At 45.8% G+C, this 19,003-nt stretch overlaps 1 long non-coding RNA gene across 1 annotated transcript in view; it reads right to left on the reverse strand.

Moving 5' to 3' along the window:
- Positions 1-19,003, reverse strand: part of LOC106731652 (uncharacterized) — an 86,361-nt gene that overhangs the window by 51,478 nt on the left and 15,880 nt on the right. The gene's annotated exons all lie outside the window — the stretch shown is intronic.

A 19,003-nucleotide genomic window follows, 5' to 3' on the forward strand; every position in this document is an offset into this window, starting at 1 on the left:
AGTAGGTCATATAGTGCCCTCAATTATGAAATAGGATTCTTCACTGGAATAAATGGAAAATTCAGTGGCATGGTATAGCCCAGTGTTGTTGTTACTGGGGATTTTTAGCTAAGTATTTTTCTACTTGCTAATTAATATAAGCTAATCTTTCTTTTGAGCACTGGCTGCTTACAATTATCATAGTGATCATATGTTTTTTCAAGTTCAGCCTTAATTTTCTTCAAAGTAGGTCTTTACTTCCGGTTGTTTCTTGGTCTTTTCTTTGAATTAAGCACTTGCATGAAGTTCTTCCTCAGAATCTTGAACACTTGGGGTGTGTCTAGACTACGGAGTTTTTTCAAAAAAAGTGGCCTTTTTTGAAAAAAAAAGTCCCCTGCATTTAGATTGCCGTTGCGGTTTTTTTTAATTAAATCAAAAGAACGTGGTGTTTTTTTCAAAATTGGTAAACCTACTTTTACAAGGAAGAACACCTTTTTTCGAAAGAGCTCTTTCGAAAAAAGGCATTCTTGAATGCCAACGGGGCTTTTTCGAAAGAAAGCATCCAGATTGCCAGGGTGCTCTCTTTTGAAAAAGCGGATCACCTTTTCAAAGGTCTTGTAGCTGTCTAGATAATTTCTTTCAAAAGAGGCTTTTTCTTTCAAAAAGGCTTGTAGTCTAAATGTATCCTTTCTTTTTTACTGCAGTACACTTCCCTGAATCACCATTTCTCTTTTGTTTGTTTCATTTATCTCCTAACTGGGATAGGATATCTGTAAGATAGAAGTTTAGTTTATCTTTTTCTGATATTTTCTTCTGGAAGAGTTCATTGTTGACTTTCTTAATTGCTAATATTTTCTTTCACAGCTTACCAGTGCCTTCTCATTTTGACCAAACCTTGTAATTTGTCTTTGCTTGATTTTACATTTCATGTCACGTGTCACTTTCTACATACTTGATTTAAATGTCTGAACTGTATTATCGTTTTAATTACAATTACAGAATCTCCTGTAGGACCCAATCAAAATCAAAATCGTTGTGTTACTTACTGTTCATTCATATATAGATACTTTTATATTCTTTGACCAACTTCACTTTATGTCAGCTCATTTATACATCACAAAAGTAACTCACATGGTAGCTTAAAACCCCTTTTTCATCACTATTCTCTCAAGTATGTTTGGAGAGCCAGGTGACTCCAGAAATGTGTGCCATGATTGTCTGCATTGCAGCTCCCTGACTTTCTCCAGTAGCTGCATGTACACTTGGCAAGAGACGGGTGTGAGCCACAACATGGAGATCCATGTCTGAACAGCACAAATTTTGGAGGAATTTGAATCCAAGATTTTTGTTTGGTCTACTATAGATATAGGAATTGACACAAAATTCAAGTCTGGATGCTGGATTGGGTTCCATAAGCTGATGTACAAATACAGATTGGACCTCTCTTGTCTGGCACCCTCGGGACCTGACCGGTCCTAGATGAGGGAATTTGCCAGACAACAGAAGGTCCCCTGATATCAGTCCCTCAGCCTGGCTCCTTCAGCCCAGCTGGGCTGTTGTGGGCCAGGCCCAGCTCTGGCTCTGCTGCTGGCTGGCTGGGCAGCTCCAGCCCCACTGCTGGAACAGCATGTTGATCGATTGGGCTGCAGCAACCTCAGCCCCACTGCCAGGTGGCACGTAGTCTCAGCCATGCTGATTTTGTCAAGCTGCCATGGATAGCTTCCCTCCTGGGTTGCTGTGGCCACAGCCCTGGCTCTGATGCTGGGCAGCAGGCAGTCCCAGTCCTACTGCCACCACCACCAGCACTGCTGCCATGGCTGCTGAAGCCCTGCTGCTTCCCAGGCTGATGTAGCCCACCCAGGCTTCCCCTCTTGGAATGCTGTGGTCCCAGCCGCACTACCAGGTGGCAGACAGTCCCAATTGTGCTTCGCTAATGCTGCTGCAGCCCTCTGCTAGCAGACTTGCAGGGTTGCACCAGGCTCCTAGCTGCTGCCCCAGGGCACTCTCATCCAGGAACATCCATTTTTCAAAGGGACAGTATTAAGGGCCCAAAAGCAAACCATTCCACTGCATAGGAAAGATAGAAAGTATGGTAAGAGACCACTTTCGCATAACTAGGAGATCTTACATGATCTAAAATTAAAAAAGGAGTCCTATAAAAAGTGGAAACTAGGTCAAATTACAAAGGATGAATATAAACAAACAACACAGGTACGCAGGGGCAAGATTAGAAAGGCGAAGGCACAGAATGAGCTCAATCTAGCTAAAGACATAAAGGATAACAAGAAGACATTCTACAAATATATTAGAAGCAAGAGAAAGACCAAGGACAGGGTAGGCCCATTGCTCAGTGAAGAAGGAGAAACAATATCAGGAAACTTGGAAATGGGAGAGGAGCCTAATGACTTGTTTCGATTTTTGTCAAGAAGATTGATGACAACAGGATGCCTAACATAGTGAAGGCTAATGGAAATGGGGAAGGTTTAGACTTTAAAATGAAAAAAAGAACAATTTAAAAATTACTTAGAAAAGGTAGATGTTTTCAAGTCTCCAGGGTGTGATGAAATGTATCCTAGACTACTCAAGGAGCAGATAAAGCTTTAGCTATCATCTTTGAAAAATCATGGAAGTTGGGAGGGATTCCAGAAGACTGGAAAAGAGCAAATATAATGCCCAAGTACAAAAAGGGAAATAAGAACAACCTAGGAAACTAAAGAAGTTTAACTTCTGTGGCAGGGAAGATAATGGAACAAGTAATTAAGGAATTAATCTGCAAACAACTGGAAGATAATAAGGTGATAGGTAACAGCCAGCATGGATTTGTAAAAAACAAATCATGTCAAACCAATCTGATAGCTCTCTTTGATTGAATAAAAAGTCTTGAGGATCAGGGAGAAGTGGTGGATGTGGTATACCTAGACTTTAGTAAGGCATTTGATACCATCTTGTATGACCTTCTTATCAATAAACTAGGGAAATATAACCTAAATGGGGCTATTATAAGGTGGTGCATATCTGGCTGGATAACTGGTCTCAGAGAGTAGTTATTAACAGTTCACAATCATGTTGGAAGGGCATAACAAGTGGGGTTTTGCATATGTTTGGTTTGGGACCAGTTCTGTTCAATATCTTCATCAACGATTTAGATGATGGCATAGAGAGTTATCTTATTAAGTATGCAGATGATACCAAGCTGGGAGGGGTTGCAATTGCTTTGGAGGATAGAGTCAAAATTGAAAATGATCTGGACAAACTGGAGAAATGGTCTCAAGTAAATAGGATGAAGATTAATAAGGACAAATGAGTTCAAATAAGAGCAACAAGAATGATTAAAGGTCTAGAGAACATGACCTATGAAGGAAGGCGGAAAGAATTGGGTTTGTTTAGTTTGGAAAAGAGAAGATTGAGGGGGGACATGATAGCCGTTTTCAGGTATCTAAAAGGGTGTCATAAGGAGGAGGGAGAGAACTTGTTCATCTTGGCCTCTGAGGATAGAACAAGCAGCAATGGGCTTAAACTGCAGCAAAGGAGGTTTAGGTTGGACATTAGGAAAAAGTTCCTAACTGTCAGGGTACTCAAACACTGGAATAAATTGCCCAGGGAGATTGTTGAATCTCTATCTCTGGGGATATTTAAGAGTAGGTTAGATAAATGTCTATCAGGGATGGTCTAGACAGTATTTGGTCCTGCCATGAGGGCAGGGGACTGGACTTGATGACCTCTCAAGGTCCCTTCCAGTCCTACTATTCTATGATTCTATGACATGCAAAGCACTCCACTTAGGAAGGAACAATCCATTTCACACATACAGAATGGGAAGTGTCTGTCTAGAAAGGAGCACTGAAGAAAGGGATCTAGGGGTCATAGTGGACCACAAGTGGAATATGATTCAACAGTGTGACACTGTTGCAAAAAAAGCAAACATGATTCTGGGATGCATTAACAGAGATGTTGTGAGCAAGACATGAGAAGTCATTCTTTTGCTCTAATCTGCACTGATTAGACCTCAGTTGGAGTATTGTGTCCAATTCTGTGCATCACATTTCAAGAAAGATGTGGAAAAATTGGAGAAGGTCCAGAGAAGAGCAACAATAATGATTAAAGGTCTAGAAAACATGAGCTATGAGGCAAGGCTGAAGGAATTGGGCTTGTTTAGTTTGAAAAAGAGAAGACCACGAGGGGACATGATAGTGGTTTTCAGATATGAAAGGGTGTCAGAGGGAGAGTGATAGAAATGTAGCCGTGTTAGTCTGGGGTAGTTGAAGCAAAATGCAGGACAATGTAGCACTTTAAAGACTAACAAGATGGTTTATTAGATGATGAGCTTTCGTGGGCCAGACCCACTTCCTCAGATCAAATAGTGGAAGAAAGTAGTCACAACCATATATACCAAAGGATACAATTTTAAAAAATGAACAAATATGAAAAGGACAAATCACATTGCAGAACAGAAGGAGGATGCGGGGGGGTGGGAAGGGGGAGGAAGGAAGGTAAGTGTCTGTGAATTGCTGATATTAAAGGTAGGGAGAGTGGGATGTTTGTGAGTTAATGGTATTACAGGTGATAATTGGGGAAACTGTCTTGATAATGGGTGAGAAAGTTCAAAGACTTGTTAAGTCCTTGTCGGTAAGTGTCGAATTTTAACATGAATGACAGTTCAGAGGATTCCCTTTCAAGTGCAGATGTAAAAGGTCTTTGTAGCAGAATGCAGGTGGCTAAGTCATTTAGAGAGTGTCCTTTCTGGTTAAAGTGGCAAGAAACTGTTTTCTCTTTGTGATCTTGTCTAATATCTGTTTTGTGGGCATTAATCCTTTGGCGAAGTGTCTGAGATGTTTGTCCAATGTACATAGCAGACGGACACTTTCGGCACATGATAGCGTAGATTATATTTCTGGATGCGCAGGAATATGTGTTCTTGATCTTATAACTCACTTGGTTAGGTCCAATAATGGTATCAGCAGAATGAATATGTGGACAAAGCTGGCAACGGGGTTTGTTGCAAGGGAAGGTACCAGGGTTGGTATTAGTGTGGTATGTCCTGTGGTGGTTGGTAAGAATCATCTTGAGGTTAGGTGGTTGTCTATAGGAGACTATGGGTCTGTCTCCCAGAGCCTCTTTGAGTATGGTATCCTGTTCCAATATAGGCTGTAGTTTCTTGATAATGTGTTGGACAGGTTTAAGTTGGGGGTTGTAGGTGATGACAAGTGGTGTTCTATTGTTGGTTTTCTTGGGTCTGTCTTGAAGTAGATGGTTTCTAGGTATTCGTCTGGCTCTTTCAATTTGCTTTTTTGTTTCTCTGGGTGGGTAGTTGAGATTTATAAATGCTTGGTAGAGATCCTGAAGCTTCTGATCTCTGTCAGTGGGGTTAGAGCAGATGCGGTTGTATCGAAGGGCTTGGCTATAGACGATGGATCGTGTGGTGTGTTCTGGATGGGAGCTGGATGCATGTAGGTAACTGTATGAGTCAGTGGGTTTTCTGTAGAGAGTGGTGTCTAATTTTCCATTGTTGATTTGTACGGTGGTGTCCAGGAAGTGGATCTCTCGTGTAGAATGGTCCAGGCTGAGGTTGATGGTGGGGTGTAGGTTGTTGAAATCTCTGTGGAATATCTCCAGTGTTTCTTGGCCATGTGTCCAGATCATAAAGATGTCATCGATGTACCGTAGGTAGAGGAGGGGTGAAAGGGGACGGGAGTTGAGGAAACGTTGTTCTAGGTCAGCCATAAAGATGTTAGCATACTGTGGGGCCATGCGTGTACCCATGGCTGTGCCGCTGATCTGGAGGTATAAGTTGTTCTCAAACCGGAAATAATTGTGGGTGAGAACAAAGTTACATAGGTCTGCTATCAGGTTGGCAGTAGTGTCCTCTGGGATAGTGTTTCTAATTGCTTGTAATCCGTCTTCATGTGGGATGTTGGTATATAGAGCTTCTACATCCATGGTGGCAAGGATGGTATTATTGGGGAGGTTATCGATGTTTTGTAATTTCCTTAGGAAGTCAGTAGTGTCTCGGAGATAGCTGGGGGTATTGGTTACGAAGGGTTTGAGAAGAGTGTCTACATAGCTGGAGAGACCAGTAGTGAGCGTACCAATACCAGAGATGATGGGACGTCCGGGGTGCCCAGGTTTATGGATCTTGGGAAGTAGATAGAACAATCCTGGTCGGGGGTCAGAAGGTGATTCTGTGAGGATTTGTTCCCGAGTAGCTGTGGGGAGGCTTTTAAGGAGACAGTGTAGTTTCTTTTGGTAGTCCAAGGTGGGATCAGAGGGGAGAGGTTTGTAAAATGTGGTGTTCGAGAGTTGTCTGGTTGCCTCCTGGTTATAGTCGGCCTTATTCATAATGACCACAGCACCCCCTTTGTCAGCTGTTTGATTACAATGTCCAGGTTGTTTTTGAGACTCTGGATGGCATGGTGTTCAGCGCGGCTAAGATTGTGTGTCTTTATGGCTGACCTAGAACAACGTGTGTCTTTATGGCTGACCTAGAACAACGTTTCCTCAACTCCCGTCCCCTTTCACCCCTCCTCTACCTACGGTACATCGATGACATCTTTATGATCTGGACACATGGCCAAGAAACACTGGAGATATTCCACAGAGATTTCAACAACCTACACCCCACCATCAACCTCAGCCTGGACCATTCTACACGAGAGATCCACTTCCTGGACACCACCGTACAAATCAACAATGGAAAATTAGACACCACTCTCTACAGAAAACCCACTGACTCATACAGTTACCTACATGCATCCAGCTCCCATCCAGAACACACCACACGATCCATCGTCTATAGCCAAGCCCTTCGATACAACCGCATCTGCTCTAACCCCACTGACAGAGATCAGAAGCTTCAGGATCTCTACCAAGCATTTATAAATCTCAACTACCCACCCAGAGAAACAAAAAAGCAAATTGAAAGAGCCAGACGAATACCTAGAAACCATCTACTTCAAGACAGACCCAAGAAAACCAACAATAGAACACCACTTGTCATCACCTACAACCCCCAACTTAAACCTGTCCAACACATTATCAAGAAACTACAGCCTATATTGGAACAGGATACCATACTCAAAGAGGCTCTGGGAGACAGACCCATAGTCTCCTATAGACAACCACCTAACCTCAAGATGATTCTTACCAACCACCACAGGACATACCACACTAATACCAACCCTGGTACCTTCCCTTGCAACAAACCCCGTTGCCAGCTTTGTCCACATATTCATTCTGCTGATACCATTATTGGACCTAACCAAGTGAGTTATAAGATCAAGAACACATATTCCTGCGCATCCAGAAATATAATCTACGCTATCATGTGCCGAAAGTGTCCGTCTGCTATGTACATTGGACAAACATCTCAGACACTTCGCCAAAGGATTAATGCCCACAAAACAGATATTAGACAAGATCACAAAGAGAAAACAGTTTCTTGCCACTTTAACCAGAAAGGACACTCTCTAAATGACTTAGCCACCTGCATTCTGCTACAAAGACCTTTTACATCTGCACTTGAAAGGGAATCCTCTGAACTGTCATTCATGTTAAAATTCGACACTTACCGACAAGGACTTAACAAGTCTTTGAACTTTCTCACCCATTATCAAGACAGTTTCCCCAATTATCACCTGTAATACCATTAACTCACAAACATCCCACTCTCCCTACCTTTAATATCAGCAATTCACAGACACTTACCTTCCTTCCTCCCCCTTCCCACCCCCCCGCATCCTCCTTCTGTTCTGCAATGTGATTTGTCCTTTTCATATTTGTTCATTTTTTAAAATTGTATCCTTTGGTATATATGGTTGTGACTACTTTCTTCCACTATTTGATCTGAGGAAGTGGGTCTGGCCCACGAAAGCTCATCATCTAATAAACCATCTTGTTAGTCTTTAAAGTGCTACATTGTCCTGCATTTTGCTGTCAGAGGGAGGAGGGAGATAAATTGTTCTCCTTGGCCTCTGAGGATAGGACAAGAAGCAACGGTCTTAAACTGCAGCAAGGGAGGTTTAGGTTGGACATTAGGAAAAAGTTCCTAACTGTCAGGGTGGTTAAACACTGGAATAAATTGCCTAGATAGGTTGTGGAATCTCCATCACTGTATATATTTAAGAGCAGGTTGGATAGACATCTATCAGGGATAATCAAGGCGGTGCTTGGTTCTGCCGTGAGGGCAGGAGACTGGACTTGATGATCTCTCAAGGTCCCTTCCAGTTCTAGTGTTCTATGGTTCTATCCATGGTCATGCTGGACCATGTATGTTGCTAGATGAGAGAATCCAAGATTTGGAGGTCGCAACCTGTAGAACAAAAAAGCTTATAGTGTAAATACAAAGAAAAGAGGCAACAGATGGACACAGACAGGGAAGTGCAAGGAAACAATGAGAATATTAGTAAGCATGATAGACAGTAGTCACAACATACTTATTGCCTAACTATTGTCAAGTTTTGTAGGCAACACAGCAGAGTGATTTGAGGCAGCTTTGTGGATGATTACTGGGAACTCTTCCTTCCTGAACATGAGAAGCAGCATGGGGAAAGCATGAAGAGGCTTGTTTGAATAGAAGTTGGCATAATGATAGAAGTGGGTGATAGAAGTTGGCATAATGGGTCCATCAGAGGCAGGAGCCAACATCTCAGCAGTGAATGGGAGATTATAGGTTGGGTGTGGGTCAATGTTCCATCCTTGTTCGGATTTTTTTCCCATCTATGTGCAAAATAAATTGTTTATGTGCACCAAGGCACACGCGAATGTGCACCACCAGTAAAAACAAAAAAAGCCTAGTTGTGGGTGCTCTGCTAATCAGCTGGGCATCATTTGACTCCTGACCGTGTGGCAAAAGGCTCTAGCAGAGACTTAAAAATGCCTGAAGTTCCAGCTGCTACCGTGGCTGTGGTGGTGGCAGCAGCGGCCAGGAGCCCCAGGCCCTGGGGCAACTACTTGTTTACTATCCCTACTCCTCTTCAGTGGCAGCCCTGCCCAGAGTAGATGCGGCTACCTCAATGGAAGAATGCTTCTGTGGACCTAGCAACCATTGTTCACACAGGTGGTGGTCCTCTGGTGATGGAAAAACCTCTCCTGTCATTGTAAAATGGGGAGAACAATGCTTGATGTCCTTACATACTGCTTTCAAAAACTAAACATTATTATGTTATTAATTTCCTTTCCAGACAATATACTCTGGGGATTACACACCCATCCAGGGATTACAGACCCATCCAGTGAAGCCATCCCTCACCAATTGCTGGATGTTCCATTCTCTGTTTTTGTTCTCTCACAGGTACAGATAGGCCCTCTACAATCAGACAAATATTAAAAACTCAACAATTTGGTACAAAACAACAAAAATATTAAACTTGGCCAAGATAGCAAAGAAATTAGTCTGCATAATCCAGTATCTGTTTATCTCAGTTGGAAAGGCTGTCGCTGGTTGATTATCTTTTTGTTTATTTGGCTGCTGCTTCTTCTCAAGGACCCTGAGTTAAAAAAATGATCAAATCTAAACTATTGTGGTGATAACTAAACATCCTAAAGCCCATAATTATGGCTATTTAAATAATACATAAATAGAGGAACTGATAAACTTTCTTCTAGATTTCTGGTGCTGTTCCATTTTTTCTGCTCACATTTAACTCTTTCTATTACTACTATTTAATGCTTTCACTTAGTTTTTCTTTGTCTTTTTGGCTACATTTGGATTGAAGTACTGCTTAGTGTTATTATTCCACATTTACTTTTGATTTAACGCTTTGCCTTTCAAGCCTATGGTAAATTTGTAAAAGCATCTTTCGACCACTCAACCATAAGTTTAGATCCTCAAAGATATTTAGCACCCTAATTTCCACTGATTTCAGTGGAATTAAAGAGCTAAATATCATTGAGGTTCTGGGCCAAAGTTCCAAGCCCCTGAGGCAGGGGCTATCTTTTTGAAGAAGTGAAGTTTTGTGTGTGTCTCCAATTGCTACTTAACTAAACAGTAGTCAGATACTCTGACCTGGCCAGGCCAGAGCAGCAAATTCCCTGCCAGTCTGCAGAAGTCAAAACTTTATAGAAGAGGCTTTTATTAGTGGTTTAGTCCTGAGAGGACACAAAGATGAAGGCAGGCCTTGACCTTGAAAAGCTTTTGCTGTGTTTTAAGAAGGGGGAATACAATAGGAAATTGTAGGAAGGGAATAATTGAAAGCTTCACTGGAAGCTAGGAGCCTAAATATCTTTGAGGATCTGTGCCTAGGTGTATAATGATAGGCACCTATTCCTGATACTCAGAATTGGCCCTTATGCAATTTTTTGCATTGACATTTTTGCCTTATCTCCCTAGCTATAGAATGAGATTGGTAATATTCCCTCATCGCACCAGTCTGATGTTGTTGTATTTGTATTCATGTTTATGGGGTGCTTGAATTTTCCAATAATGAACACAACAGAAAAGCTCCCCCCAAAATAAAATAGGCTATGTCTAGACTGCATTGCTATGTCGGGATACCAGAATTATCCCGAAATACCAACCCCGCATCTAAGGAACGCATCTGCTATTTCAGAATTTTTTTTAAAATAGCGGATGCACTCTTTTGCCATCTCTGTAAACCTCATTCTCCAAGGAATAAGGGATGGTTTGAAAGAGTACTTTATTTTGAAATTTGGCACCGTGTAGATGTGCTACATTTTGAAATAGTCTCTTTCAAAATTTAATTGAACATTACATCTTTTTACAATTTTATAATGCAGTCTAGACATAGCCATAGCTTCTATTCAGTGCCATTTAAATGGCACACAGAAATTAAGTCATGTGCCCTCACACTAAATGAAGAGGCTTTAACAGATAGCTGCCTCAGTTGCTGAGTTCTGTTCATCAGAAGGTCTAATTTAAAATGATAGTATTGAAAATAGAAAGAAATATCCGCTGAAAAAACTCCACATTACTAACTAGTCTTATATTTGGCCCAGATTAGTGTGCAACAGCATTTTTTTCCTTTTTCCATTCTGACCCTTTCAGCCTATTAACTTCTCATGCAAATTATTCCTCTGATTTTTCCTTCACAATCCTGTTAGACCCTTTAGGTTTATTTTATTTTACCATGCACCTCTCTAAAGTGGCATTCCTTAGGTCTGTCCCCAAAAGTCAATATACTTTAAACAGTTTCAGTTCCGCCTTTACATGTTGCTATTCTAGAAACAGCCTCCTTCAGCTGCTTTCTCCCCCTCTCTGCTCCCTCCCTTTCCTCTCTAACACTGAATGGGCATTAATGGACTACTGCATTTTGAATAGTCCCTTGAAATTAGAGATGTAAAATCCTGTGTAATTGGTTAACCAGTTAAACTTGAAGTTTAACCCCTGGGCTCACTGCAGATAGTTGGAGCAGCCCCTGCCTGCAGACCCCTGGGTCTGCCATAGACAGGGGCTGCTCTGGTTAATTGCGTAAGAGGTTAACTGGTTAACCTTTCATATCCCTACTTGAAATGTGTGTTAATTAATGCTAAACAATATGTTCCATCTTGTATATAGCAATGAGGTTCCCAGTACTTTTCTCAGACCTGAAGAAGAGCTCCGTGTAAGCTCAAGAGCTTGTCTCTCTCACCAGTAGAAGTTGATCCAATAAAAGATATTACCTCACCCATTTTTCTGTCTGTCTAAAGAATTTATATGGCCTTCATTACCAAAGTCTCAACGCCTCACAATATTTAGTGTTTTTCCTCACAAAACCTTGGGAGGTAGGTCGGTGTCACCAATCCCCATTTGACAAAGGAATAATTGACAGAGAAAAAACACAACAAAAGAAAGACTAGGTCCACAAAGAAATAAGTAAGTCATGAGAACATTTGCCAGGATGGGGGCGACCCTGGCTCAAATCCCTACTCAGCCTGACAGAAACAGAGTCTCACAGCAAGTTTCATAATTCTGGGGTCAGGTTTCAATCTCCTGCTAAACTGAAATAGCTTCAGCATGAGACACTAAGGCTATGTCTGTACTACACGCTTATTTTGAAATAAGCTATTTTGCAAAAATAATCTCCGAAATAGCTTATTTTGAAATAGTGCGTCCATACAACAAATGCCTATAGAAATAGCACTGAGCTATTTCAAAATAGAGCGTCCACACTGACTGGAGTCTCAATCACTTTTAAAAAACCCTGGAAGCACTTGGGGCAGGACATCAGGACAGCAGTCACTTCCTGGAGCTGCTGACTGAGGCCAGCTGAGGCTCGTGCTTGAAGGGAGCACCCTGTACAGTTATGTCTCAGGCTCTTCTCCTTTTCCTACCTCGTTGATGGACAGCAAAACTTTTTCACCACCTGCTCCGGTTACCCTTGTGGACACCACAGCACTTCTGCCATGGAGCTGGACCTGCTGGAAAGCAGTTGCTGGCTCTCAGACCTCCTACTGCACCTCCTGGTGCAGTTACTGCATGTTGCCCACATGGCTCTGCAGGAACAGGACCCGCCACTACTTGTGGGGCACCTCTCTCACCTCACATGCTGCTCATGCAGTACACCCCCTTTTTCCCTTCCCTGCACCTCCTACATTGCCACTTCTGGCGATGGGACACGAGTTCCAGTTGGTGGCATTGCAGTGTCCTGGAGAGATGGGACAACCAACAGTGGCTCCAGAACTTCTGTATGAAGAAGAACACCTTCCTGAAACTCTGCGAGTGGCTCGTCCCTGCCCTCCAGTGATGGGACACCCACATGTGACCTGCCATCCCCCTCCAGAAGTGGGTTGCCATTGCTATTTGTAAGCTCACCACACCGGACAGCTACCGCTCCTTCAGGAACTAGTTTGGCATGGGGAGATTGACCGTCGGGGTCATAGTCATGCAGGTATGGCACTCTCATGCAATTGTCCCAGGAGGGCAGCAAACTGCTGGAATCAGGCTGCCTAGGAAGGGTGGGGGTGGAAGCTCCCTTCCTGGAAGGTTTGTCAGTCCCACCTTCACAAAGCTCTGCCAGGGAAAGGGGTAAGTTAGGGGTTGATCCTGGTGTGTGGGAAGGGGGGTTTGGCCCAGGAAACTCCCATGAGTCCTGGCAACCCTGTGATTCTCCGTTTGTCTCCTTCTACAGGTGGTGAGGGCCATCAACACCATCCTGCTGCACAGGTTCATCATCCTGGGCAACATGGACCCCATCATCACTGGCTTTGCTGCCATGGACTTCCCCAACTGCGGGGGAAGAAGGACATTGATGGCATCCATATCCCCATCTGGGCATCAGACTACATTAAGGGGTATTTTTCCAGGGTGCTTGGGGAAGGCGTACAATGCCTGCATCTTTAGGAACTCCAGCCTGTTCCAGAAGATGCATGCTGGCACTTTTTCCCTGACCGCACTATCAGGGTCAGGGATGTGGACATGCTCATATGTATCCTGGGGGCTGCAGCCTATACCTGGCTTCCCTGGCTGATGAAGCCCTATACGTGACATGTGGACCCCAACAAAGAACATTTTAACACAAGGCTCAGCAGGGCCCACATTGTGATGGGTGCATTCGGCCATTTCAAAGGGAGGTTCCACTGTCTCCTGACCTGGCTGGACCTTGGAGAGTGGAATGCCCCCTCACGTGGCTTCAGCCTGCTGTGTTCTGCTCAACCTATTTGAAAATAAGGGGGAGACATTCCTGCCAGGTGAGGAACTGGAGGGGGGGGAGAATCTGAGGGGGGGGGAAGGGAGGTGGATGGGGGTAGAGGGGCTCAGGGATGGGACTGGGACTGGTGCCCGCCTTGGGCGGTCCCACCGCCTCATGTGCAAGCCCCTTGGCAGCCAAGGGTGGGGCTAGGGGGAGGAGTCAGGGGGCAGGAGCGGGTGCAGGGGGCGTGGTGCAGTGGTTGCAGTGGCTGCTAGAATGCTTAATCACTGTGACCGTGCAGTAGATGGCAGCACTATATGCCAGGCACATGCTCTGGGCCTCCTGGCACAGCTCCTGCTAAGTGGTGCAGCACAGATCCTGGTCAGCACGGTGCTCCTTCAGGTCCATATCCAACTTCCGGTCCTGCTGATCCAAAGACCGCTGGATGGAATGGAGGCAAGCAACGTGTTCCTGCTGGAGGTCCTGTGTTTTCATTGATGCCTGCGGGTCTCACAGGGTTGAGAGGCTGGCATGGGAGGTGTGGCTTGCACCTCACTCACAGCTGGTCCTGCTGTGAAGAACAAAGACAAGGTCAGTCATCCGAGGAAAGAGGGTGCATGAAGCCCTCATCTCAGCTGACATCAAAAGGTCTCGGGTCAGACAAAAGTGATGTGCTTTGAGCAAGGCCACCTGAAGCCTAGATGCTGGACCCTTTCCTGCAGGGGCATAGATGTCCCAGGGGGAAGTCTTGCTACCCCCATATTCTGGGGGCAAGCAGACATGGAAAGGTGCCAGCCAGGCTGGGAGCCTGCGGGTGGGAGGGGGGCAGCGGGGCGGCTCAACTTCTCTCCATGCCATGCACACACCGGGTCCAGCAGCGGTGACGTCCCACAGGGACAGGATGTGGATCCCTTCTCTCTGGAGGAGGGGAGTGGAGGGTGTTGTGGGAGGTGTGTGTGATCAGTAGATGCCACTTGCTGGGAAGGGTGCTACTGGAGTCCCCTCCACTTCTTCCTCCTCCCATCCCACGCTCCTGGCAGGGGCTCAAGTGTCCTTTGCCTCGCCATGCTTGCCTGGGAGTTGATGCTGCCTTGAGAGTGCAGGCATGCCCGGGTGTATGTGTCCATGATTCCATCCACCTTAGTGGTGGCTTGTGGTAGGAAGGTGTCCCACCACGGCGTCGGGAGTAAGGCAGGCCTGTGCAGGAACCTTGTGAGCAGGAGCGCGAGGTTCCTGTGAGGCAGCCTCATTGTGGGCTGTGTGCTCTGTATTGGCACTCTATGTGCACAGGCTGCTCTGTGATCCCCAGGCCAAGCGAGGAGCGCGGAGCCCCCTTACTGCCCATCGCCTCCCCCCGCGGGTGTGTAGGAAAAGTAATGGAACCCACCTGATGGGCCTTCCTCAGCCTCATCCGAGTCCTGGGAGTGGGGGAGGACAGCTCCAGGGACAGGCTGAACTCCTGGCAGGAGGGCATGGTGTTGGTGCTGGTCTCCTTGTCTTCCTCCTCCGCTTCCACAGCTACGTCCTTAGGAGGCTGATGACAGGCATCTCCAGCCCAGAGTCCACAACTGGGGAAGGAACTGACCCACCTCCCAGGATACGGTAGAGCTGATCCCTGGCCTTGGTATAGGCCTGCCTCAGCTCCTTCACCTTCATCCTGACCTGCTCCTGGGTGTGGCTGTGGCCCTTCTGGCCCAAGCTGCCAGTCATACAGCCATATATGTCCGTGTTCCTGTGCTCGGTGCAGAGATCCTGGAGGTTAGCCTCCTTTCCCCAGACCTCAATGAGATCCAGGATCTCTGCACCAGACCAGAATGGTGCTCTCCTCTTTTGTCCCCTGGCAGGGGCTTCGGAGGTGGCTGCTGGCTACCTTGCAGCTGTGAAGGGCTCGGTGGGAACACAGGGGTCATTCATGGCAGCATGGAAGGCAGAGCAGGCTGCTGGTGTGTGGCATAGGGCTAGCAGGGCTTTGCTTGTGCCACAAGCCCTTTTCCCTGAGGCTATACCTTTAAAGGCTGCAGGGGAAAAGGAACTATACAGTTTAATGAGTGTGGACAGAATGGCTACCAGGGCCCCTGTGAGAATCCCTGAAGGCCAGTTATTTAGAAATAATCACAGCTGTGCTGTCTACACACACCCTATTTTGAAATAACTATACTGAAATAGGTGGTGTTCCTCATAAAATGAAGGCTGCGAATTCAGACAAAGAAGCTCGTTATTTCAAAATAATGGGCTTGCTATGTAAACGCTCACTTTGTTGTTTCAAAATAACATAGTTCTTTCGAAATAATGCTGCTGTGTAGACATGTCCCGAGAGAAACTCAGCCTAGACCAGTGGTCACCAACCAGTAGATTGGGATCTACTGGTAGATCTTGGAGCCTCTGACAGGTGATCCTGACAGGTTTGGCCAGGAGGCTCTCAAGATCGGCACTTCAACTGCCACTCTCAGCACTGCCGTGCTGCTCCTGCCCTCTACCTTGGAGCTGCCCCTTGACCTGTGGGAGCCTCCTTCTTGCTGTGCAGGGCATGGAAAGAAGAGAAAGGAGGGTATTGATCTCAGGGTGCCCCTCCCTCCACCCTGTACCCCACCTCCGCAGACCAGAGGGGGGCAGGGATGGAGAGAGTTTGCTGGCTGCTTTTGGGAGTGGTGCAGAGCTAGGACAGAAGTGAGCCTGCCTTAGCACCCTGCACCACCACCCAGAAGCCACCTGTGGTAAGTGGTGCCTAGCTGAAGCCTGCATTCCAAACCCCAGCCCCAGTCCTGAATCTCTCCTGCACCCCAAACTCCTGCCCCCAGCTTGACAAAAGTGAGGATGGGGCCTCAGAGGAGGGATGGGAAGGAGGCGGGGCAAGGGTATTTTGGTTTGAGAGAGATCTTGGATTGCAATTAAATTCAAAAAGTGATCTCATGCTTAAAAAGGTTTGAGACCACTGGCCTAGACTATCCCATAGCCTAGTGCACTCACCTGGAAGATGTGGTACACAAGCAATTGGTGTTCTTAGGCAGAGTGAGGATAGGTATCTGGGTTGAGGTGAGGATAGGGATCTGGGTTGAGGTATTGTACGAAAGGGGGTAGGCATTTCCATCTTGTGAAAAAGGACCGACCTGCCTTAGACACCTAACTCCATATGAAAATTCATGGCATTAATCCAAGTGAGGTTAGGTACCTAAGTCCCTGATAAGAGCAGGGCTTAGGCTCCAGCCTTCTCAATAACGTTTTCTGTAGGCTAGCTTCCCAGCTTTTATGGCAGTCATTCTTTAGCACTTAACACTCCTCATACATTGTATAAGAAGCCTGTGTGCCTAACTCGGGGCTGTGGATTCCATGAGGCAGCAGAGCGGCTGAAGTTAGGCATTGCCACGCTGATTTTAAGTCCCCATTGGGAATCTGGCCACAAGTGACTTGCTCATGGCAAGAGAGGAAGTCTGTAGCAGAGAAGAGAAATGAACTTCCATTTCCTGAGGAGTAGGTGAGTGCCACTGAACCATTCTTCTAACCCATCCTTTATTTTGTTTCCAAACTCCAAAGCTGCCTATCTTTTCTGCTAGCCCTGACTAACATGTTTTTGCAAGTTAATTGGTTTATCTGAAGGTGTCACTCTGAATGCTTAGTCTGCATTTAAAGATGCTAGAGTCATGTAATCTTCCAGTTCATTCTTAACATTAATTCAATTCCCTATCAAATATACATTGTAGACAGATTAATTGATCTGTTACAAGTAGTGACAGGGATGGTTTGTGTTTCCTTAGATGCAAAACAAGTCTTTCAAGTTTAAAGTTTAAGATAGTTCATGTTGGGCTCTTGCTTTAAAATTCTCCCTTTAGAATTGAAGCAGAAGAGAATTTAATTTTGTTCATGCTACTACATCAATAAATTCCTAGAGCTCTAATCATTCTAATAGGGTGCACAGTCAGATTTAGCTGATAAACGAGTTCTCTCCTGTATGTCTGAGGATATTTTGAAACCATCACAGCCTGCTAAATTATTGAAATTCAGAATCAGAGTTATTAGTCACTTTATCCTTTGTTGTCATACAACCAGCTACATTTTTTATGTTGGCTCCTCAGGTTTATCTAATTCTGCCCTCAAGGGTTTTTGAATTTTCAACTAATTCCTTAATCTCTATTTTAAGTAAGAATATCATGCCATTCATTTATCTTTGCAGGGAGGGGGAAAATGAATTACCGTATTTTCCGGCGTATAAGGCGACTGGGCGTATAAGACGACCCCCTAATTTTCTAGTTAAAAGATAGGTTTTTGTCTTATACTCACCGTATAAGACTACCCCCCCTTAAGAGGCCAACTGGCAGCGCCCCAGCACCCTTCCGCCTCCCCGGCTTTGCTCCCGGTGTCCCTATTTTGCTAAGAGCCTAATCTATATACATAATTTTAGAGAATTTATGCATTTGTCTATCTGTGAATCCATCTGTAACTCCATTTGTTCAAGAACTCCGAAACAGTAAGAGCTAGGACCACCAAATTTGGTATGCAGCCTCCCCTTATTCCAACTTAAAGCAAATTCATGGTTTGACTGTGTCAGGAAAATGGGATATGCCTGGAATTGAATTGTTTTTCATAACATGGAAAGAGAAGGGGTCTGATAGGAGGGACAGTTATGTTCCACAATGACCAGTGGGGGATAGGGGATAGTTATACTGCAAAGTAACCGTAGCAGGCAGCCACACCAGGAAGAGAGTGGCCAGCTGGGGCCAGGGCTCTGTATATTGCCAGCCACCAGCCCAAGTAAGTGGCTTCCCTGCCCCCAAACTCCTCTCACCCGGGCCTTAGCTACAATGCTGGATGGAGGGAAGCCCTGCCAGTCATCAACCTCGCTGGCCAGCAGCTCCGGGCCCCTTGCTCCTCCTGCAAGGTGTTGCCCACCCAAACTGCCTGCTGACTGGGCAGCCCAGCCCTGCCTCCCACCAGGTCGGGGCAACCCAGCTCCTCCAACCCGAGGAGCTGCCATGGGGCTGGGTAGGCCAGCACCTCCTCACGCGAGGAGCTGCCAGGTGGCTGGGTCCCCTTCCCAAGCCTGTGAGGAGCTGCTGACTGGGCGCTCCAGCTGTGGCCCTCCCTGCCCTGCGAGAAGCCACTTGCTGGGGGACCGGAGAGGGGGGAAGTAGCCAATGTAGCCACTCCCTTTGAGGAGCTGCCAGGGCAGCACAGCCCCAGCTCCCCAGGATAGGCTGCTGTTGGAGTAGTGATACCCTTGCTGTCACACAGGCAGCCTCAATAAGGCCCTCCTAGCCATCTGCCCTGAGCCCTGTGGCCCTGTACCCCTACTGCCCTGAGCTCCTCACCTCCTCTTCTGACCACCATACCTTGACTCCTGTACCCCAACCCTGGCCTTCAGCCTTGCCACACCTCACAGCCTCCTACCCTGACTTCTGCACCACCCACCACTCCTGCCCTGAGCCTCTATCCTCTGCCCTGACTCCTGCAACTGCCATATCTCCTTC

The sequence above is a fragment of the Pelodiscus sinensis genome, chromosome 1, assembly GCF_049634645.1.
Source record: "Pelodiscus sinensis isolate JC-2024 chromosome 1, ASM4963464v1, whole genome shotgun sequence".
NCBI lineage: Eukaryota > Metazoa > Chordata > Testudines > Trionychidae > Pelodiscus > Pelodiscus sinensis.